The sequence below is a fragment of the Aedes albopictus genome, chromosome 3, assembly GCF_035046485.1.
Source record: "Aedes albopictus strain Foshan chromosome 3, AalbF5, whole genome shotgun sequence".
In the NCBI taxonomy this organism is placed as follows: Eukaryota; Metazoa; Arthropoda; class Insecta; order Diptera; family Culicidae; genus Aedes; species Aedes albopictus.
Window position 1 is genome coordinate 40,597,749 of NC_085138.1, and position 22,456 is coordinate 40,620,204.

The 22,456-nt window shown below is 36.4% G+C and overlaps 1 protein-coding gene and 1 long non-coding RNA gene across 11 annotated transcripts in view; one reads left to right on the forward strand and one right to left on the reverse strand.

Annotated features, from left to right (window-relative positions):
• Nucleotides 1-22,456, forward strand: part of LOC109415714 (bicaudal D-related protein homolog) — a 389,546-nt gene that overhangs the window by 240,842 nt on the left and 126,248 nt on the right. The window lies entirely within an intron of this gene.
• On the reverse strand, nt 6,975-14,059 carry LOC134290005 (uncharacterized). Its single transcript, XR_009998794.1, has 2 exons — nt 12,416-14,059; nt 6,975-12,336 (listed from the first exon to the last, which is right to left on the reverse strand). It is a non-coding gene; the product is annotated as an uncharacterized LOC134290005 (long non-coding RNA).

The window sequence follows — 22,456 nt, forward strand, 5'->3', positions numbered from 1 at the left end:
CTGTGATATGCCACGCTCCAATCATGTGCATCATATGTCACAGAATTTTACACTCTTTTTTCGATCTGTGTATGCACTTAGTTCATAAGAGCATAAGCTTGAATCATTATTGAACCATCTCAAACAAGTCATCGCATACTGCACTTCAAAAGGCCTTCCGCTAATTGTTGGCAGTGATGCTAATGCTCACCATATCATCTGGGGCAGCTCAGACATTAACTTGAGAGGCTCCAGTTTGATGGAGTACTTAAGTAGTACAGATCTTGCATTACTTAACATAGGCAACCGCCCAACCTTCATGGTATCTGCTAGAGAGGAAGTGTTAGATATAACGCTTTGCTCTAGCAGAATTAGTCACGAGCTGACCAATTGGCATGTGTCAGATGAAGAATCTTTATCTGACCATCGCTATATCTTTTTTGAACATTTAAATGTTACTTCGCAAACATTGCGTTTCAGGAATCCTCGGTCAACAAACTGGGATCTTTATACTGATTTGGTTGCAGCCAAATTTCATGGATATTCACCATCCATTGACACTCCAAGTGATTTAGATGATGCCGTTGATACTACAACGACCTTCATCATGGAAGCTTTTGAAGAAGCATGCCCTCTACGGTCTGTGAAGATCACAAGAGGAACCCCTTGGTGGAACTCTGATCTGGCGAAACTCAGGAAACAATGTAGAAAGAGTTGGAACATACGACGTTCGGCTGGTTTGGAGGCTTTCAGGTCGGCTCGCAAGGCCCACAGGAAAGCTATCCGGTCTGCTGAACGATCCGGCTGGAAAAACCTTTGTACAAATGTTTCCAGCTTGAGTGAAGTCAGTCGGTTAAACAAAATCCTTGCGAAATCTAAGGATTTCCGGGTGAACGAACTTCGTTTGCCAAATGGCGATCTGACTTGCTCTGATGAGGAAGTTCTGGAATGCTTATTCAGCACACACTTCCCTGGATGTGTGGATATTACATCTTCGGATGATCCTGATGTCTTTTCTTGTAGTTATGATTCTTTAGCTTCGGCTCGGAGTATTGTAACTATAGAATCGATTGAGTGGGCTCTTAATAGCTTTGCTCCTTTCAAATCTCCTGGGGCAGATGGGATTTATCCTATTTTGCTTCAGAAGGGATTTGATTATTTCAAATATGTTTTGAAAAAACTACTTGTTTGCAGTTTTGCTACAGGGTATATTCCCAAATCCTGGAGGGATATTACTGTAAAGTTTATTCCGAAAGTGGGTCGTGCGTCGTATGAAGAAGCAAAGAGTTTCAGACCTATCAGTTTGGCCTAGAAGAATTTCTAAATAAAAAGTACAAAGAGGAATACCCGGTGGACTTCCTGAACGAATCTTCGTATAAGTTTCGGCAGCAATCAATGTACATAGGTGTTCGTGATTAAATACCTGAACGAATTTCTGAAGAAATCGCTGGATTTTTGTTTTGAATAAACCGATAGGGGAATTTTTGAATTTTTCCTGGGCCAAATCATTGAAGGAATCCGTGGAGGATGTCTCGAAACTTCCTAAATAATTCCTTGGAGCACTTTCCAACAAGAAAAATTACTATGAAGAAAACTTTTATGGAATCTCTGGGAGAAACCGCTTGAGAAATTCCTCAAAGTTGAATAATATTATGAAAGAATTTCTTGAGCAGTTTCTGAAGAATTTCCTGAAAGAACCTCTGGAAATGTTTGTAAAGCAGTGCATGATATTATTTCAGAAAGGAATCATAAAGGGGTTCCTGGGGAGTTCCTGGAGAAATTTCAAGAAGAACTACTATAACAATTTCAAGATTTCTTAAAATTCCTTAAGAAATACTGAAGAATTTCTTAAAATCACTTAACATTTTTTTTTTGACGGAGCTATGAATTTTTAATTTTTTCAGAAATTCTTGGAAGCTTTTCCGAAAGAATCCACGGAGGTATTTGTGATAGAATCCATTTTTTTGAGAAAGTTCATGGAAAGTTTTATAAAGGAATTCTTTGAAAAAAAATTTGAGGGTATCTGTCGAGGAATTTCTGAAGGGTCTTAAGAATTTTTTGATGAATTTCTAAAGGAATCCCTGGAAGTACGAAAATGAACTGCACTGTGCACATTTTCAGTGTGGAATGCCATCCCTGCTTTGGGGCGTTCTTTGAAAGAAAAAAAAATCAGTTGAGAATATTTTAAAACTATCTAAAGGATGGAACTACTACTGGAGGAATTTCTGAATTTTTATGATGGGATTCCTTCAGATATTTAAGAACGAATCCGTGGTGTTTAAAAAACACCCTGGAGGAATTTATAAAGGAATTCATGATTGTTTTTAAAGATATTTATGAAAGGTTTCCTAAGAAAACTAGAAGAATTTTTGACGCTATTTTTAAAGAAACGCCCTAAGAAATCCCTGCAAGAACTTCTAAAGATAGCTTTGGAGACATTTGTGATAAACAATGAATTTCGGCCTTTCTGAAGGAATCCGTGGAAGATTTTCCGAAATATGAGGATTGAATCTTAAAGAATCCAAGGATTAGTTTTAAGGAAAGCCCGAAGTAGATTTTCTAAAGGAATCACTAGAAAAATATCTGAAGGCACCCACGATATTCTTGGAGAAATTAAAAGAGAAATTCTTGAGCAATCGATACAAATATTTACTTAAAGAATCCCTGGAGAAATGCTTAATGGAACCCATTGAAGATTTTCTGAAAATATCTGCAATATTTACAGAAGAAATTCATAGAGAAATTTATGGAGGAAATTCTAGAGTCTAAAGTAGTCCTTAGAGTAGTTTCTGAAGGCTTATTCAAAAAGATTTTCTAAAGAATCTCTCAAAAAATTGTGGGCTTCGTGGCCGTGCGGTTAGCGGCGGCAGTCGTCTAGGCGTTTCGTAAGCCTCGGAGTGTGGGTTCGATTCCCGCTCCAGTCGGTGGAAACTTTTCGTCAAACGAAAAATTCATCACTGGGCCACTGGGTGTTCTGTGTCGTGTCCGTTGTCTAGTGTAAGTAATGTGTTCAGTCTGTGCAGCCTCTGGCTGAAGACGGTGTGAATTGTCTTTTTTTTTTTAAATTGCTGAAGGAACCCCTAGAGAAGCCACTGGAGGATTTTTTTAATGAAACTCTTCGAAAATTTGCCGGAAAAAATCGATGAATTTATGAAGGAATCCCTGTACTTGTTTCTACAAAAATCCCAGAATAAATTTCTGATGAAATCAGTTTTAATTTTTTCTTGGGAGATTTTTTAAGATTCTGGAGAAATTCCTTGCGAAATTTCTGCAGGAAACACTAAGCACTATAGCAATCCTACATAATGAATTTCAAATGTTTCCTTAGGTGAATAAAAAAAATCATGGAGGAATTCTTGGCTTTATTTCTGAAAAAAATCTTGAAGAAATTGTCAAAAAAAAAAACAATATTTGGAGGAACTTTTCACAAAAAAGGGAGGTTTTCTAAACAAACGGAAAATGCTTAAGAATTCTCTGAAGTAGTTTCCAAAAGCATCCCCGGAGAAATTTTTGAACAAATACAAATCTAGGTCCACAGCTGTATAGTATTCAGCATGACCATAGTAGTAGGAATCTTGGAAGTAGTCCCCCAATCCATGAAAGATAATTTGTGAAAAAAAATCATTGAAGAATTCTTTGTGCAACTTCTGGGGGAATACCATATGGCACATCATGAAGCAATCCATTAAAAGTTATAATAAGGATTTTTACCACTAAATTCTCGAAGTTTCTAGAGCCAATCCTAAAAAATATTTTTCAAATAATCCTTGGAAGTTTTTTTTTAAACATACATTAAGGAATCTCTGTGCAAATCGATGAAGAAACATTTCTGAATGAAATTTTAACAGAATTTCCGAAAAAAAAAACATTCGGAACAATCTTCACATGAAATTCATGGAAGATTTTCTGAAATAATGCATGTAAAAACTTTGACAAATTTGTGGAGGAATCTCAAAAAAAAAAAATCATGAAGATTTTCAATAAATCCGTAAAGAAGAAACTTTTAGGAGATTTTTTTCAAAATTCTCAGTAGATTTTTTTCAAGCGTTTTCTGAACAATTTTCTAAAAAAACTCTTGAAATTTCTGAAATTACATTTAAAAGGATTTCAGAGTGAATCACTACTTTATCTTTTTGGTAACTGAAACTTTTAAACGAATGTAGAGCACATTCTGTTAAACAAAAGGACTTGACGCTTTAGTTAATTCGAGACAGATTTTCTTAAAGCAGCTACACAGAGCTGATCTCCCTGTCACTTTGCGGTGACTAGACTAAAAAAACAAAAGATTAACTTCATAAATTACTTCCGGAGTCTTTACAGGAATTTCATCACAACTCCTTTAGTATATTTCAGTTAAATATTCTACCAGAAACTTTTAGAAATAGTGTGTCCGGTTCACTTATTAAGCGTAGAGCTTCCGTGGTCACAAGAAATTGAAGTGCTAATGGTTTTGTTCTTTTTTATATTTTTTGAAAGAAATGCGCACGTACAGAAACAGAAAGAATGGAACTAATTGTTTTCGAAAAGGATGAATCTGGTAGCGGAAGACTAATGGCACTGTGTCCCTATTACGAATTTGCAGTTATTTGTCAACAAAAGTATTACAAAGTGTATCTTATATTGCTTATGGAATTAATTCAGGATGTTTTAAACGAATTTCGACGTAAATCTGGCTGAGCAAATAAAAGGATTTTTTGGTCAAAAATGAGAATTCATATAGAGATTTTATTATATTTTTACAATTTTTTTTCAGAATTTTCATTAAAAATTTCTATAGCATTATATCCTAGAACATCTTTAAGAGTTTTTTTACAGTGCGAGAAATAAGTATAAAGACAGAGCCGTTTTCCATACAAAATAATCATGTTTAGGGATCAAAATCTTTTTTTCTAGCGATTCGATTGTTATGGAATTTTGTCTGCAACCTTAAAATAACTAGAATTTTAGCTAGAAATATAAATCATCATCCGTGAAAACGTTTATATCGACTTTTCAGATTCAAATAAATATAAAGACACTTATTTCCATATAAAAATGTGTCTTTATATTTATTTGAATCTGAAAAGTCGATATAAACGATTTCTTGGATGATGATTTATATTTCTAGCCAAAATTCTAGTTATTTTAAGGTTGCAGACCAAATTCCATAACAATCGAATCGCTAGAAAAAGAGATTTTGATCCCTAAACATGATTATTTTGTATGGAAAAAGGCTCTGTCTTTATACTTATTTATTTCTCGCACTGTAGAAGCTCTTGAGGACAAATTATCCTAAACTTTCTTCAAGATTATTTAAAAGGAAATTTGTTGAGTATATCGTTAGAAGTTGTGCCAGTTTTTTCGGAATCCAATTTATTGAAAATCACTGAAAACACCTATCTTACAGTGTATCAAACAATTGCTCGTACAGCAATATTTTGGTCAAAATAATTTTTCATTCAAATGTTCATAACTTTTTTATACATCAATCAAAAACTCTGAAATTTTGACCAATCATGAATCATATATAAAAGCTCCATTGGTAAAATTTTGAGCCAGATCGAATAAGTTTTCTGAAAATTATTGAACTTTTAGTAAAACTTACAACATTTTTGAACACATTTTTAAAACATTATATCTCAGTATGTACGCGATGAAACTTTACCATTTTTTTGTGTGTTACAGCTGATATCTAAGGTTTTCATATGCAGCTACTTTTGAGGTTTTATATTCACTACAACAAATATGAAAAATGTGCTTATGTAGTTGACGATGTTTAAAAATTTACTTTATTTTGCACATATAATCTGCCAACCGTTTTCAACCAATAAAAGTGCATTAACCCTTATGTGGCCGACAGGGTACCCGGGTACCTAGCGCCCATTTGAAAAGCACGGTGTAGAAAAAAGCAAAAAAATTGTCGGACACATAACGGTTAACTGAACGAAAAATACATAGGACCTACTCTTCATATGTAGTTTAGCAGGTCCTGTATAAAAATATTACATTAAGAGAGTTTAAAAAGGTTGAAGACACTTGGCACTTCTATTGATCAAAATATGATAAATTTCTAAATGTCACTCTGAACCTATACAGATTTTTCATATTTTTTGTATTGAATATAAAACCTCAAACAAAGCTGCATATGGATTCCATATCATGGAAGCCTTAGATATAAGCTGTATCACAAAAAAAAATGTGTTCAAAAATCTTATAAGTTTTACTAAAAGTTCTGTAACTTCCACAAAACTTATTCGATCTCGTTAAAAAATTTTACTAATGGAGCTTTAATATATGGTTTATGATTGATCAGAATTTCAGCGTATTTGGTTGACGTATAAAAAAGTTATGATCATTTGAAAGACAAATTATTTTGACCAAAAAATTGCTGTACGGACAATTGGGTTCTTTAGGGGTATCCAGATTATTCCATAATTGGAATCTCCGGCCGAAAATAAGTCAAAATCTAAAATTTCATAATTTTTGGTGCCCGGGAACTATTTTTAAAATGCATTTGGAGTTTGTATGGGGATTTTTTTTTTGTTCGGGATGAACTGTCATTTTATCGATTGAGCTGTCATTTTATCCACAAAAATAAAAACTGTTTTAATTATTTAACAATCAAAATTAAGGTTATTGGAACGCCTTAAAATCACGTTATACTCAGAAAAATTAGCTCTTTCTATTAGGATATGGAAAATAGCAAAATTTTGTTCACTAAACAACCCAATTGTTTGATACACTGTACGTGTCCAACTGATATTTTCTTATTGCTCAGTTGATCCAAGGACGTGGCCAGGGCAGCTCTCGAAGATTGTGTTCCGAATCTTTGTGCCTTGGTAACAGACGGGAGGAAAGCAACCCTCATAACCAGAGATGGAAAATGATGAAGATTGCAGCTGAGCAGACACAAACCAAAACATTCTCGTGAACAACAGGGGCCCAAGAATACTCGCACTTCTTTATTTGTGAGTATTTAAACGGAGCTGGTAGGTGTAGCAAGCCATAAAATATACTTTAGTTTTCAGAGTATTAAACAACAATGATTTATTATCCTTCATTCCTGTCAAGCTCAATTGTCACAGCCTACTCTCATCTAACTCTACTATACTACATCTCTCCTTTTCTCTAATGATGAAGAAACAAAATAGTTAATTCTTATGGATAACAGAGTATCAGTACGTTGTAATAAATATTTTTTTAATATCAATAAGCTCTAATAGTTGCAACGAAAGTATATACTTAATGTTATTCATGTTTAGTGGATTTCTCCCTATTTTAACTTATTTGAGCTACAATGGCCTTCGTTTAGATACATATTATTTCCTGTCATACTGAATAGCCGACACTATCTTTCCTTAACTTTAATAAAACAACAAATACAATATTCCTCAGTAATAAACGTCCGTGAATAACTCTTCTTGTGACACGCGTTAGACCAGGCAACAAGTTGAAAGATAGGTTGTCATCTTGAGGCGGTCACTCGAGCCTTTGTTACGGTGGCTACTGCTACGTCATGTTGGTGAAGAGAGGGATGCCACTTCCTTGGAATAACTCCACTGCATATCTCAATCCAGTATTAGTTTTAGATTAGGTCCATTCGAAACAATAGTTCAGTAGCGAACTTTATTGCAGCCATCACGTGCCTAAATGATAAAAAAAAACACTTATTAAAAATACTAATTTCAGTCATTCATTTAATTTGATACTTAGCTTTCCTTTTCTTCTTTTTTTCGTTTGATTATTTTTTTTTTTACCTTTTTTATCTTGAATTATTTTATAAATCAATTGAATCTTAATTGGTAGGTTCCTGAATTTGCTGTTTTTTTTTTTTTTTTTTTTTTTTTTTTGAACAATCTTGAATCCATATCACTCCAGTTTTCATATCCAATACCGAAATAATTGTTGTTGCTAAACGAGACTTAAAAAATGTTAGTCTATTATAAAATCCAGAGCTTCTACCGCTGTAGCAGATGAACTAAAGATCAACAGTCTGTATTCATCAGAATGAAACATCAATTTCCCTTTACATTTATCTTTATCAAAAATGGACTAAAGACTGCCAAATGGACTAAGACAAATCTCCTTCATTTGGTCTTTTGTTTTTCAGACTGAAACATCAAGTTTCCTTTGCGTTTCCCTTTATCATTGATGGACTGAAGTCTCACTTCCTTCATCTCATGATAGACTGGAATGCCAAATGGACTGAGACGAATCTCCTTCATTTGGTCTTTTCTTTTGCAGACTGAAACATCAAGTTTCCTTTGCGTTTCCCTTTATCATAGATGGACTGAAGTCTCACTTCCTTCATCTCATGATAGACTGGAATGCCAAATGGACTGAGACGAATCTCCTTCATTTGGTCTTTTCTTTTGCAGACTGAAACATCAAGTTTCCTTTGCGTTTCCCTTTATCATAGATGGACTGAAGTCTCACTTCCTTCATCTCATGATAGACTGGAATGCCAAATGGACTGAGACGAATCTCCTTCATTTGGTCTTTTCTTTTGCAGACTGAAACATCAAGTTTCCTTTGCGTTTCCCTTTATCATAGATGGACTGAAGTCTCACTTCCTTCATCTCATGATAGACTGGAATGCCAAATGGACTGAGACAAATCTCCTACATTTGGTCTTTGGCCAGTACTGACTACATCTCGTTAACATAGCGTTTTACTATAGATGGACTGAAGTCTCGCTTCCTGCATCTCATAGTACAGCTTGGATTCGCTGATTGGTTTACGACTGTGCCCCGATTAACGAATCGTGTTCGTTCATTGAGCAACTGACAACTGATTAAAATGCTCTCAACACACACAAATGACGTGAAATACGTCACGAACCACTTTCACAAACGTTCTGTTTATAGGATCTGTGATGCGATTGCGGTCAGATGTCAAACTCGCTTTGACATCGATGTTGACATTGACAGTTCTTTTTTTTTAAGGTTTTGCCACAATCAGCGAACATCAAGCCATCGAGGCAAACTGTCTAACGAGTCTCCAACTAACGAATCGGCACTATAGACTGAACTGCATTTATGCCAAACGAAATAAGACTTAACTGATTATTTAAGACATTCCACGCAATTTATAAAAAGCAGGGCTATATAATATCCATTTGAATCTATTTGATGATTATATCATCAACGATGTTTATCCTCTATATTAGATACAGATATTGTTATTCATTCACATATTTCCTATTTTGAGGCCCGAAATGACTGTAAACATCCAAACATTTCTTGGAAAGATATACGACTGAAAGCATCCTTCCAGAGTTTAAAGGGTCATTTGTCAATTGGTAGCTCATTTCTATTATTATTGGATTCGACTCAAAAAATTAGGCACTGAAGTATAATGGGAGATCCACATCAAAGACCAGTTTAAACGTTCATTTTAATGGTTAAAATAATACATGAAATGGTGCTTAAACTTTTGAAATTCTTGTCCATATTATTAACTAAACAACATTACAACCAAGGAAACACACTATATTTTTACCGCATAATATGTTCCATATTATAATAATTTACATTTGTTTTGTGTCCACTAAACTTTATGCACATTGTATTCTATATAGTTTCAAACCGACGTTCACAGTAGTATCATTCATAAAAACAAGATAAAACTTTTCTTCATTTTTTTTTTTCAAGCCACCAGTTATTTCCAAGCCTGAACTCAACGAATATTCTGCATGATAATGCTTTTTTTTTTTTTTAATTCCTGATTTATCTATATGTTGTTATAATAACACAAGCATAAATACATATAAAATATAAAATGTGAATACAATACAATCATTGGTAAAGAGCATACTGTTAAAACATATACTTTTTTTTTAAATGTCTAACTCAAATTTGACGTAATAAAGCAATTCAATCTTCCTACAAAACATCATCCTAATATTTCACAGAAGAAATCATATAAATGAATCAACCTATTATTGTGCTCTGATTGCTGCATTTCGTTTCTATTTTATTTGTTGTGATGCATTAAGCCTCTCGGTTGAATGAATAACTAAGTTATAACAGGGCATCCATACTGTTTAGATAGTAGGCTAACGTTACCATATAGCAACAAATACACATGTGAATTGCAATATGTCAATTGCTATGACTCGTATATTCTGTGATCTCGATAACAAGATTTGTTATCAAATAGTATAATTATTTAACAGTTAAACAATTATCATTCTGTTTGATCTGTAATCTCATTGGGTAAGCAATCTCCGTGTTGAATTAGAAGCAATAACAATAATTTCTTTTATTATGGTTTGTCACGTTGGATTATACTTCCAGCAGCGCAATAATTAATCTGACAGAACACTCGCTTTCCCCCAGATCATGGTATCAGAGAAACCCGAATATATGTCATATTTTGAACTTCCTCATTATCCAATTTGAATCTTTAACCAATTGGTTACTTTTCCTTTCTGATTTCTGAGTCACAGAATCATGCCACGGTAGAACAGTAAAACTGTGATTGTGTAATTATCCTGTGAATTCCGTTTAATTAAATTTATTAATTTTAGCTTGAATCAATTGGCAACCCACCTCCCAGGTTTCGTTATGAGGATTTGGTGGTTCGACGAACAATCCTTTTTACTTAAATTTTAAAAACAACTGCTAAAATAAACGCAATCTCTAACTTTCATTTGCCTCACAGACAGCTGAGATAGTTTTCTTTATTCATGATTAACGTTATCGCACTTCCTCTCTAGGTATTACTAACCTTTTCCTTTTAACTGGCCGTATTGAGCGCTTTCGCATCTGCGTTCATGGAATTGGGGACATTTCAATTCAAACCGCTCCTGGTTACCACAACAACTTCATTTGCACTACAACCATAGATTTAACACAACCGCTACAACCGCTGGATATTCTTTTTCCGGTTTTGTGTTTGACCAGTTCTGCAGGTAGATCCTGAGGTATTCCTTCTCCAGAATATATTTCCTTTTCTTCCAACTTGTTTTGGCTTCATCCTCGCCGCCAATGTAGCAAGCCATAAAATATACTTTAGTTTTCAGAGTATTAAACAACAATGATTTATTATCCTTCATTCCTGTCAAGCTCAATTGTCACAGCCTACTCTCATCTAACTCTACTATACTACAGTAGGCACTCGCATGTGATTTGCGAAGCTTCGTGAGTTTTTTTTTTGCATTTGGACAAAAAACGCATTTTAACGACCGGCAGTGCTGATTTTCAGGAACAATGAAGCATAAAGCGTTAGTTTATGTTGGATAATCACTGGATTGCTATTTCAACCACAATAAAATGCACTTCCCGCACCTCCACTAGTTCTTCACGAATAAAAACTCATGAATGTTTCGGTTTTTGTTTTGTTTCTTACTCACGAAGCAGGCGGGTGCGAATAAACTCACACACTGTTTACTCTCGGTATCGTGAGTAAGCCTTGTGTTGGCTTTACACTCGCGAATTGCTTCATGATGAGAGTAATTCCATCACTGCTCGACAGTTTTGATGTAGATTGAAATCCTTCATCATTATTGTATTAAGGACAAAATTTAACATCATCGGTGCCTTTGGCTAAATTTACACCATACTCATAGACTGGACGACCCGTAGCTACTCAAAATAGGCTAAGTTCCCTGTATGTGAGGATGACAAAATTGCTCGAAAAAGGTTGAAAACCCCTGGCTCAAATATTATGTATAAATTTAAGAGGAAAACATCAAAATTTCACCTTGCGATCCCATCGCCGCGTCGTCATCATCGCTCATCTTCAGCAGAGTGCGTGGAGCTCTTCTTCTACCCCAAAGCTCTCCGGATCGGCCGGTGGTGGTGGATCTATTTATTGTTATTTTTAGCGAGCCAGACGCGCGCTCGTTCACCCCAACCGCGGCGGCGGGCTCCGTCGTTTTTGTGTTATCGTTTCGCGTTACAACAACGCAACGCTTTTTCCGTTTTCTTCCGGACAAGATGCACGAGGATCGCAACGCAACGCTCAGTAGCATCATCACTCTCACCTTCGAGTATCGTGTATACATACAACGGCGGTATGAATCAGCATGCTTTTGTACAGACAGGTACCTTGGATTGGCGGTCGACGTCGCGGTCTGCCCGGAACCACCGCACCGAACCAGAGTATAATTATTCGCATTTTAAATGGGACCCCCGGTTTTTGGTGGTCTGCCGCTGCTGCTGGCTGCCTGGGTGCAAAACTTTCGCTGAATGTACCTATGTTTTGTTATAGCAGACGGTGCAATTTTCATCAGCGTCTTGCAGCGATCCCAGTAACCGGGCTGTACTGTGAGATTACGTCGACTGATGTAAATGATGCGCACGCAGTAGGCTGGATAGGTGTATAAAGCGTGGTGGTGTGTGAATCACTCTTGATTTCAAATGATCTTTATTCCTCCGGAAAAAATGAAAGGTTTAAAAAGGTAAAATTAATTAAAAATTCGTACTAATGAACATCTGCCTCGCATCGTTACCTTAGGATTTATGCTTTTTATGCACGCATAAATAAAATATTGCCAATTCATCATGTTTTTAATTTCCAATTATGGAACCGGAAACATCAAACCTTGTAGTGAGTTTTTTCATATGAACAATTTTGCCACGCGGCGGTGTTCCAACTGGTTCCATCACCTCAAAGGCAAGCAAGTGCAAATGAGTGGAGCTGTGGACGCGAAATGTGACTCATTCTGTTCTTTAGTGTGTCTGTCACCTGCTTCCCTTCCATCCAGTTGAGTTTGACGCTGATAGCGCGATAACAATAAAATTCGTTTTAGTCTCCACCGGTTGTCGTTATCTTATCACGCTTAGATAAAGGTGAGGGAAAGTACGATCCTATGAACGTGTAAACACGGCAATTTTGATTTTGTTGTTTTGGTCTGCACCCGGGAAAATACATATCATTCGTTGAGCATTTGAGATGGCAATGACGAATCGGAGAACAGTTGCATGTTGCAATTAACAACTAGATAAGGTCAAAACACTTGATGATCCTGGTGCATGAAATTGCCCTTGAAACTAAGAACACGCTGTAGAGCCCACTAGCAGATAACAAAAAACAGCCTACACGACGCATCGATTTCGCTGCCTACTAAAACATGGCCATGCGTAGCCCCTTTTCCAATACAGTCTCCGTTACACCTGGAGAACACCACAGCAGAGGGAATCGCAAATCGACCATGTTCTGATTGACGGACGAAACTTCTCCGACACTAACGAAGTTATTATCTATCGTAGCTTCCCGTCATCAACAATGTGCAGTACCGGCAACCGCCACCACGTTGGAGATCCAATTGTGAGGCCACCATACATGAATTATATATCGTAGGCATGAAGACCTGAAACCGTTGAATATTCTACGCTGATACACACCAAGTTTCCCTGGCGTACAGCAGCACAGATTTGACGTTCCGGTTGAAAATTAGGACTTTTGTGCGTCGACTAATATGGTTGTTTTTCTACGCATTTCTCAAACTCGCAAAAACAGCCTTCGCCTTCTTGATCCGTGCACCTATGTCGATCTTTGGTCACCATCGGCTGCCATTTGGTTACCAAACTATTGGAAGCTTTCAACATTCTCCACTACTTGTCCAGCTACAGTAAAGCTGGAAGGTTTGACCGTGTTTACATCCAACGATTTGGTCTTGTTGACGATGATGGTAAGACCTGCCATCGAGGTGCGATTGGCAAGATCATCGATCTTGTTTTCAGAGCACCGTTGAACTAGGGGAGCAATGTTATCAGCCAATTCGAAGTCATTTAGGTGTTCCATAGTAATGGGCTGCCACGGCAACCCACGATCTCGTCGATTACGAAGAGGAACAGAAGCGGTGATATGATACAGCCTTGCCTCACTCCAGCAATGACCCGAATGGGATCGGACAAGACACCGTTGTGCAGTACTCTACACAAACATGCCCTGTACTGTGCTTCAATGAGGCCAATAATGTTCTCCGGGACACCCTTGCGTCTGAGGGCTCCCCACATGTGTTCATGATTAAGACGGTTGAAAGCTTTTTCGTAATCGATCAATATGTATCAGATGGAGAGATTCTTGATACACATCAGCAAGGTAAACCGGCAATGATCGCATACAGGCAGGTCTTTATTTTTAAACACCTTTTCTAAGACAAGTTGAGTAATTATTACAACCTTCAAATTTTTTTGCGAGTGTTGAAATTAAAAAGTGTAAGCTTACTCTACATGTTTCAGAAATAAATGAATAAATAACTAAATCCTAAACCTACAAAATCTTCAAAAAAATATGTATAACCCAACTAACATTTATTGTGAATGTAAACGTCAACAAAGCGTCCTTAACCCATATCCGCCCAGCGTCCTATTTATAGGACAGATGCCCCGAACGCCCAGCGTCCTATAAATAGGACAGTCCTTTTGATGAGAATATGTCCAGAATTATGCAAGATTTTAGAATACTTTCTTCAGAGGAGATGTTCTCCACACCCATACCTTGCTCATAGTGAACAATATAGTTTGTGACTGGTCCACTGGGTGGCGTAAACGATGCTGCAAAGAATGCATATTGTCACAATCTGTGAGCATCATTTCCAATGCGAAAAAAATGTATTTCCTTGGAATCTTGGCAATGGTTAACAATTTACAGTTCATTTCTTCGGCAGAGTTGTTAATCAATACATACAAAAGTTGATGTATGTATAATCGTATGTTTATATGCTTGTATGTTTATATGTTTGTATGTTTGTCTATTTGTATATTTATATGTATGTACGTATGTATATATGTATGCCGGAACATAGGCATAACTCTGAAATGCGTCAAGAAATTTCAATCAATTTGGTATACACATTCCTTAGGATGTGCAGGTGGCAGCAGGGGTACTGAAATTCAAGATGGCGGCTTAGGGGCTGTTCATAAACCACGTAGACCAAAATTTGGCCATTTTAGAGCCCCCATCCCCCATCGTAGACTTTTGTCCATACAAAAATTTTGAAATTTGTATGGAGCGTAGACTTTGGACAGACCTCCCCTCCCCTCCCCCGAAAAAGTCTACGTTGTTTATGAACCGCCCCTTAGGTTCCAAAATGGCGGTGAAAACTCCATAATATATGCTTTTTAACGGCAATACTCCTTCGGATACTATGTAATATGGGTATCTATCGATCGGGCTTCACAAGTAGAACTCAAAAATGATTATCCGACGCCATTTTGAAATTCGAGATGACGGATCATATCCAAGATGGCGGCTATGGAAGAGTAGTTTGATCCATAATACCATGCAATATGGGTATCTATCGATCGGGCATGATGAGTAGAAGTCAAAAATCGATATTGTACGCCATTTTGAAACCCAAGATGGCGGCCATGGAAAAGTAGTTTGATCTATAATACCATGCAATATGGGTATCTATCGATCGGGCATTATGAGTAGAAGTCAAAAATCGATATTTAACGCCATTTTGGCTAGAGAGTAGGGTTGTGGGTAGGAAAAATGTTAGGATGGAGAGTAGTGTAGACGGTACGATTAAGCACAATATAGACTAGAGGGTTCGGTAAAGGATAGGGCAGTGGTTATGATAGAGGATAGTTTAGAGGGTAGGGCAGATGGTTGGGTTGAGGGTTATGATAGAGCTTAGGGTAGAGGGTTGGAACAGAGGGCAAAGAAGACAGTAGGGTAGAGGCTAGAGAGTAGGGTAGGGATTAGATGAACTGTGGTTCATTTTTGAGATACCTTCCAGAAATTCTTTCCAGCATTTCTCTAGCCATTCCTTTCGAGAATCTTCTCAGGTTTATTTCCGAGATTCCTTCAGATATTGCTTCCGAGATTGCTGTACGGATTGCTCCGGAGTTCTCTTCAGGGATTTTTGCAGGGGTTGCTTAGGAAAATCCTGAAAGGATTCTTTTAGTTATTCTTTTCTGCATTCCTTCAGGGATTTGTGCTGGAATTCCTTCAAAGATTCCTTTCAGGATTATTCCTTTTTCCTGTTGTTCCTTAAAGGATTCCTCCCGAAAAAATATGAAAAATATATGTTTCTCCCAAGTTTTTTTTTTCAGGCAATCCTAGATCATAGAGACATCTTCTATGGTTCTTAGCTGGAATGCCTGCTCAGCTTCTGGCCGGCATTCTTGTCATGATCTCTCGAAGGATTCCATCAGGTATTATTTACGGGATTGTTCAGGAATAACTTCAGGAATTTCTGCCAGAATTGCTTCAGAAAATTCTGAAGGGGTTCTTTCAGATATGTTAACCAGCATTCTTTCACGGATTTCTTCTGGAATTACTTCACAGATTCATTTTGGTATACTTTCAATGTGTTTTGTCGAAACATATTCTGAGAATCCTAATGGAATTCTTTCTACCGGGATTTCATCTGTGATTATTTCAGGGATTCCTACCAAGCTTTCAGCTGAGATCAGGCATTGCATTGCTCATCTGATCGAGAGATCATCTTTGACCAGAGGAAAGATTAAATCTCTGATCAAAGATGCCACAGAAATGATGAATCTTTTCATCTTCAGATCATCTTGACAGTACTGCGGACGAAATACGTTTATCGATTTACTGTCGAGTACAAACAGCCAGTGTTTGGGACCATGTTTGGAATATGTAGTTTTATTTCTAGCGCCCTACGTGAATTTTCATAGACATATAACCAGTATGTTAGTAAATTCGTGTCCTCATAAAAGCTGTTCTATTCCCAACGATCCGGGAACACGTCATGGGCTTTTTTTCAATTATTATTGAAAATATTATTGATGTCTTTCTCGGCCTGATATAATTGTTTTTTTTTTGTGAGGCATTATCTACACACCACCCAAAAGGTTGATCAAGCCTGACCGCCACAAGGCCGAAAAACTCGCTCAGATTAGCGCAATAAAACGTCAATCTGAACGAGGTAGTTTTTCGTGTGGCCAGGTTTGATCAACCGTCTGCAAGTAAGAAACCAAATTCAACCTTTTTTGTTGGCTCGCTTCGATTTTGGGCTGTCCCACCCGCATGTAACTAAACTATTTACAAATCTGGCTTAAAATTAAATATTTCTTTATTTAGCAGAAGTTTAAATTACACAGTATAACTCAACAAATGGTTCAAGATTGGTCCAGACTAGCAGTTGACTCTGTTCGAAGGGGATCTTGAATTATGTACGCATCTTCAGGCCTATTTTGCAAGTGCTGAAATTCATAAGTGAGCTTTATATTCAATTTCGGGAAGGTAACGGGTCACTTACAATAATTGATTCAACAGCAATAACCAGATGAAAGTAATACCTATCGGATGGATCGATTGTCATTCATCATCTGTGAGAACGCTGTCGTGAGATTTCAGAACAATTTATACCTAACTGCAATGACTACTGAGTTTTAAAGATGATTATCTGAGCAAAAGATTTCAAGATTGTTTTTGAAAAATCGATCCAAGAGCACTGAGATGGTATCCCATTGGTTGGTCTTTATCTTGCTCAAAAGTTCGAAAGATGGGATCAAATGCAATGCCTGGCTGGGATTCCTTCAGAACTCTATCAGATATGCCTCTCAGATTTCCTTCAGTAAATCCTCCCGGGATTCCTTCAGGGATTTCTACCGGGAATGTTCTCCCCCCCAGCGTTATGTTTTTCAGACTTTTGTACGTAATTCTAAATTTCTATTCGTAGATCGAATAAAATTGATTTTTTGGGTAGTTTATCATTTTTCATGTAGCCGAAAGACACATTATCTTTTCGATGTAACTTTGATAGTGCCCAGAATAACACCATAAAACCCACACAATGTCCACGACTAAAAAATCATGGAGTGGTACAAACATAAATAGAGAAGCCGTGTAGAGTATATCTGGTTCTAATTTCATATCAAAAAATGGAATGATCATGAACCTGGGTGAGTTAGTGGAATACCTGTAAGTACGAGACACCGAAGATGACCTTATAGTTGAGGTCGAAATACGTATCTGTCAAAGGATACAAATTAAAATTTTTAAAACATGCAAAATTACTGAAAAGTTTACGTATGGTGAGTACGTAAAGAGAGGTTGTGGGGTGCTAAAGGAAAAACTAAATTGCTTTATTAGAAATGATTATCTGTGTAAAATCAAACTTCTACAGTATTTTAAAGTTTGTTTATGCTACACACTTACTATCTCTTTTTTTGATTTGTTAAAAAAAATGAGAAAAATTGAAAACTGCAGTCGAAATTACATGAAACTAGAAGAACCATGCATTGCATACTTTTAGGCGTTTATCGGGTTATATTTCTGCCCCAATTCAAAAGTTCTTTTTCTATTCTTTTTGAGTGGTTATCATCTCTCTCACTTGTTTAGAGCTGTATTGTATCTATACGGATCAGAATATAACGATAGCGTAGAATTTGTGCTGAAATAGAACTCGGGAAAATTATTAGATATTGAGGACCTACAATGAAGAATTTTTTTAGAACTACACCATAGACTTCCATTTTTTTCGTCAAATCATGTTTATTTTATTGGAACTCGACCGTTGATTACAAATTTATTTGAAGATTTAAATTGTGAGACACCTTGGGCGTTAACGGGTTAATACGGCTTGATGCTGAGTTACTGTGTTGTACATATGGACGGAAGCTTCTATGCAAGCCCTATACCAATGAATCTGGCGAACTTAATCAGCTTGTACATGCTGTGCGATCAGCTTCTATGCCACCTAGTCATAGCTCTTTTCTCGGCTCCTATGTAACCACTAACTGAATAACATCTTGAGAAGGCGCTTTTTCAGCCTTTTCGCAATTGTTAAATAATAGTTTTACGGCATCCCCAAATTAAACGATTAAATATAATTAGGTTATGGATACCGTGACGCAATACATGTGGAACTGGAATTTTCACTTTTAAAATTGAATAATGAAAGTAGTTGCCGCTACTTGGAATCGAACTCCCGATCTCCGTATCCACTGGTCCCGATGATGTCCTCGTTGCCACACTGCTATATATAAATAACATAGAAAATAGCCCGTTTTGTTTTACTCCAGACAAGGCTTCATAATTGTGCCACAAGAAACCTTACCCAACTTCATCTTGCTGTAAAAGCTTGTGAAACGTCAAACGCAATAATGTTTCCATTGAACAAGCTGTGTGGTTGCGCCAACAGATTCTTCTTCACAGCTTCTAGCTGAAAGAGTGTTCTTTAAACGGCTACGAAGCGCTGCTGTTTTGTGTTTTGGCAACATTACAAAACGTACTGTATAAAAGCAGCTATAGTAGTGGCTGGGACTCTTACTCGATTTGCACATCTTCCGGCAAATCTTACGGCATTGAATTAAAGTGCAATAAAAGCAACCCAAATAATTTCACAGCACATACATGGATAGCTGTAAAGAATTTGTGTAGTAGCTATATATACCGCTTAAAATTTGTTTTGACAATAATGTTTATATCCGACAAGCCGTGTTGGTAAACCAACAGTTTCTTTATTACAGCTTCTAGCCGTAATGAAAACGCATAACGGCCTTTAAAGCGCTGCTGGTTTGGAGATTTGTCAGTATAACGAATTGTACTGTAAAGTAGCAGCTGTTTTGTTAGTGAGGACTCCTATTCGATGTGTTCAAGTTTTCACATCTTCCGGGAAATCTCCCGGAGTCGGAATACGGTGGAGTAAAGGCAGCCCCAGTGACAAGCAATGAATTTCTGAAAACCGAGTTTGGTAGCTGTATGATGCTTGTTTTGCAGTCGTGTATTAGCTTACGATTTATATTTGACTAGCTTTCCTTTTATTCAGCGTTGACTGCTTTCACTCGATGGTTACACAACAGAAAGCAAATGACTGAAGCTTATAGCGCTGAACATGTTAGTTGGGAATACAGGATATTTGTATTTTCAATTCAAACTGGAAGAGTATGTCTTCCAAAATTTTGGGAGCAGTAATAACTTCTAACATTTTCTCGGCAATTTCTTCGATTTGTTTTTTGCAATTTGTTATGCAAATTGTTTGGTAATTCCTTCAGATTTTTTTTGGAAGTTCCCCCAGTAACGCCTTTGGAAATTTAAGTGGCGATAACTTTAATTATTTATTTGCCATTGCCTTTAGATCCCTATCGCTATCTCTATTTATTCGAAAATTTCTTCAAAAAAATTTTCGAAATTTTGAAGTTTTTTTCTACAATTCATTTGGAAATTGCTTGGACAATTTCATCAGCTCAATCATAAAAAAAAACAAACATCCAGTCAAATATTGCTACTGGAGCTTTTTTTTGGCCAACCTTTTTGGGAATTTCTAAAGCATGGTTTAATTACTACAGCAGTGCTTTTAATAATTATCTTTGCAATTGTTTTGGCCGTTATATTTTTGAAATTTACCCAGAAATCTCTCAGGCAATTCTTGCGAGAATTCTATCGGTAATTCCTTCAGTAACTTTAACGACACTGCAATGGGAATTTCTTCGCATTTTTGTTTTTTATTTTTTTTTTATTTATTTTTTTTTATGTTTGGATTTTTTTGTCGGTTATTTTTTATTGGAATTCCCTAACCAACTAGTTCGGGCATCATTTTTAAGATTCTTTGGGAATTCTCACACCAATGCCTTTTGAAATTTTATTGGCATTTTTCTTCAAAAATTCCATTCAGAAGGAATTCTCATAATTCTTTCATCACATCCTTCTGCAATTCCTATGAATTCTTTAGACATTTTCTTCATGAATTCTACAGAGATACTTTTGGGATTTTTTGCGGAAGTTTCTTTGAGAATGTGCTCGGCGATTTCTTTCGAACTTGCATCGAAACATTCAGAATTTCATCGACAATTCCTTTCTCAGGTGAATATCTTTGATTTTTCGGCTTTTTTTCGAATTTCATTGCTGCATTATAGTCACATTCGACATAAGTAGGCATTGGGGAAAAAAATATCAAACCAAAATATGCTTGATGATATGCTATGAGCCCAGTGTGTATTTCCATTCCAGTCTGACTGTTATCAGATCAGGTAACAGAAGGGCGGCTCCAGAGGCACGTTATCATCCATGTGGGAAGTTTGTGCCATTAATGTCATTAATATATTAATATACCCATCAGATGGGTGAATGAAAATACTGGTGATTAGGAGATGATCCCCGGTATTAACTAAATATTGGCAAAAACTACAAATGTGACAATTATGCAGCTATGGGCAGTTTGGCAATTTATTCGTAAATTGCTTTGAAAATTCATTCGCCAGTTTTCTTGAATTTTTTTTCTTCAGAATCGCCTTTTGTTATTCAGTTATTCTTTTGAGGTGTCCTTCAGCAGTTCCTTTAGGAATTTCTCTGGCATTGTCTTTGTAAAACCGTTGGAAAATTACTGTTTCATTCCTCGAACAATTCTTTTAGATTTTGGAAATTTCTTCAGCATATTCTCTGGGATGTCTTTCAGAACTGTGGGCTTTGTGACCAAGCGGTTAGCGGCGTCAGTCGTTTAGGCGTCTCGTAATCCTCGGAGTGTGGGTTCGTTTCCCGCTCCAGCCGGGGAAACTTCGTCAAACGAAAAATTCTTCACTGGGCCCACTGGATGTTATATACTTTTATTGAAAATTTTTGGGCCTTGGGTAAACGGTTCCGGTGTATTGGAAAGTGGCCAGGTTCATTGTTCGTCATTGGCACATGCTTATATATATGTGGATAAAAATTGGAGAACTTTAAGCCGTCGAACATTGATGTTGCAAGAAATTATGGAAGTATCCCCTGGGAGTATCTATCGGACTCGGTTCCGGCTTGCTAGAGGGGATAGACAAAATGATCGGGGCAGGCAAAATTTTCACTTTTCAAAAAATGTTCAACTAGCTGTAACTTTTCGAAATGTGCATCAAATATTCTCAATTTTTTTCTGTAAATTCATCAACTAGTTGTGCATCAGTGGTCCATATTTGGAAAAGATCAAGCAATTTTTCACAAAGTTTAAATATTCTTGAAAAAGGTAAAATTATCCGATAGCCAACTTTATATAGATTCAATAGATTCAATGAACCAATTGCAATGAAATTTTGATCATTCATGACCTATAAAATTTACTCTGGAAAACATTTGACTTAACTTGAAATTTTTAACAAGAGAAAAAGTTATAGCAATTTTATTTTTTTCACGATTTATAAATAAATTGGTCTATTTTTAATATGTATTCCATTACTTTTTGAATTTATTGGCGGCTATGTTGTTACTTTCCTTTAAAACACATTTATATATAAGTCAATCAGAGGGAAATGAAATGAACTTTAATTTTCATCTTGAATTTTGAAACTACATATATTGCTGTTTTGGATAATTTGGTGTTTTATTCAAAAAATAATCTCATCGTTACAATTTTCTTCCGTACTTGAAGTATTAAGAATTTTAAGTTAAGTCAACGGTTTGTCATAGCTCATTCTATAAGTAATGAATGTTCAAAATTTCATTGCATTCGGTTCATTGAATCCGGAGATATAACAGCTCAAAGTTTTTCAGGAATCATTATAAATTTGTGAAGAATGGCCCAATCTTTTCCAAATTTGGACCACTGATACACAACTAGTTGATGAACTTACAGTAAAAATTTGAAAACATTTGATGC